The following is a 2,692-nucleotide window of genomic DNA, read 5'->3' on the forward strand; positions in this document are numbered from 1 at the left end:
GTACTGGCTTCCCCCGCTGTGCCCTTGACAGGCAGCCACTGACTCTTCTTCCACTGGGCCCTGAGCCTTTTCTAGCACCTTCCCTTTCTCTGAAATGTTTCTCTCCCCCAAAAAGAGAATCAGCAGAGTTGTGTCTGCCCCCTCCTACCCAGTTTTTCAGAGTGCTCTCCCTGGGAGATTCTTGGGCCTGCTACTCAGGCCAGCAGGGCCTGGTCTCAGGGTGAAAGGGCCAGCAGGAGACTGTTAGTGACTAGTTTCTCCCCTCTTTCAGGAGCACCATCCTAGAGGCCCTGATAGCTCTGGAAAATGCACCTCTCAAGCCCAGGTTGAGAGGAAAGCTGTCTATAGCTGCCTTTCTCCAGCTGCTAATCAGGACCCCAGCCAGAGGCTAGAGGGACCTCCTTCCAACTTATTGTCTGAGGCCTGGATTCAGGGATAATGGCAATCACATTTGGTTAGGATCAGGCCAACTGAAGTAGATGGCTAGACTGTCTCTCCTTCTATCCACACCAGCTCAATCTACCACCCAGAAGGCCCCACAGGCCATATCCCTGCTTAAAAATAGCCCTCCTTGGGACATCTACCATAAACCGGAGAGGTTGCCTGTAAATAGCAATGACCCACCAGGATTTTGGACAGCAGCCCTGCCATTTCAAGGGAGCCTGCCTAAGCTTCTGGTGACAGTCACGTACCCAGTTTCTGTAACCATGTGACCATCACCAGCTGATTCCTCTCTGTCCCTTCTCAGGGCTCAGGCAGCCTCAGAAAGGATGCTAGAGCTGGGGAGTGGAGACCCAGGAATTACCTTATTCCAAACAAGGCTCTGTCCGAGTTTCCATTCTTTTCAACATGACCATGGCAAAAATGTCAAAACTGCATAAGATCTGATCAGGAGAGCACATGAGGAGGTTTTCTGAGGGTCTGGAAAGGTTCTTGACTTGAGGGGTTACACGAACGGACCCACATGTAAAAATTTCTCATGTTATACCCTGGAGATTCAAGCACTTCTTTGTATACTGGTTACCTCAGTTAGTACGCATCTGCCATCACTGTGTCTTAACAGAGTTACCCTTTCAAGGAATATACACTCAGGTATTTTCTAGGTTCTTCTGTTATTTCATGAAAATAATCACAGATTGGGATCAACCAAGCAGCTGTCATGATCCTGCAGAGTCCCAGGTTCCAGTTTGTACATTCTGTAGGCTTTCCCTGGGGGTACCAGGCGGTGAGCTGGAGGGCTGTGGGGTTAAAGAGCTGCTCAGGAGACTGGGCTCTCCTGGCTGGGAGAGGGGAGGGGGCAGTGAGGCCTCAGTTCTTCTCAAAAGAGCTCTTTTGCACATACCCTTATTTCAAAGTCAGTTCCAGTCACCTTGGAATAGCCCATCTCTGAGATCCAGAAAAGTATGAGGCTTTTGAAGAGCACGGGATGTGCAGATTTTAAAGAATGGCAGTCTACAATGAAAACCCCTCTTCTTTTTTTCCCCGTAATTCCTTGCTAATGGACATTTAGGGTCCCCTCCACATCTCTTACATCAACTGCTTGTATTACACTGAGTTTACACATGAGTGAGTCAAGGCAGAAACTGGGATGTTGTTGAAAAAGGAAGGTGCCATTCTTCTGCCGGGGTCCCGTCATCTTCAAGATTATTATGAGGGAGGGGTGGTGGGAGTAGCAACCACCGCAAGTGACTCACAGCAGAAATTCCAAAATTTCTGAAAATCCTTAAAGCACAATCCCTGTCACATGCCCTTTCTTCCTTTCTCATCACTGCCCTCTCCCTTCAAAGCTCCATAGCTCTATCCACACCTAGTGACCAGTGTGGCCATGAGACTGGCTTTTGCCACAGGGACAGGGACAGAAAATGAATCGTACAACTGCCATATTCCTTGCTTTAAAAGAAATCTCCTGTCCTGGGCTTATTCTCTTTCTATTCCTAAATCAACCTGGAGTGTGGATAGAGCAGAACCTAGATTTGACCACACAGGTCTTGTGGGATGGCCAAGTCATAGGATGAAGGGAACCCGGGTCCCTGCATCCCCACCAGCCTGGATCGCTCAGGTCAGAACTGGGAAAAAAGTAACTGGGCAGCAGGGACCCCTCTGCTCAGTTCCCTTGTGTGCTCAACAACTGTGTCATGGCTCCTTCAGCTCTACGTGTGAGGACAAATTCATCTACTTGACAGAAATTATAGTATTTTCATAAAAGACAATGTGTATAACATTAATGTAGTATTATGAAAAATATCACTCCATGTAACCAGTGCGCCAATAGCAGGAATAGATAGGAATCTCGTTTTGTGGATGAGGACACGACTTCAGACATCTCAGGAGCCCACCCGCGTCAGAGCTAGCCACGGCTGCACAGGACTCCATTGATGCAGCGTCTTTGTCTCCGCAGCTCGTTCAAGAGCATGGAGCTGCCACTGGATGAGCTGAGCCGTTCTGGGAAGCCGTCAAACATGCCCTGTGGATTTTGCAGGACTGATTTAAAGCCTGGAAAGTGAGTGGGACTAGATGATTCTCCATATTTTTTCTGAAGTTCTCCCATTCTCTTGATATCTTAATGTTGGCAACCTGTTTTCCACCCTGAACTTTAAAAGAATAACTGAAGGAACTCATTGCTATGAAGGAGACAAAGTAGAATAGGGAAAGAGTTAAATAAAGAAACTGATGAGATTTCCAAGTATTCAAG

The sequence above is a fragment of the Sciurus vulgaris genome (assembly GCF_902686455.1).
Source record: "Sciurus vulgaris genome assembly, chromosome: 6".
In the NCBI taxonomy this organism is placed as follows: domain Eukaryota; kingdom Metazoa; phylum Chordata; class Mammalia; order Rodentia; family Sciuridae; genus Sciurus; species Sciurus vulgaris.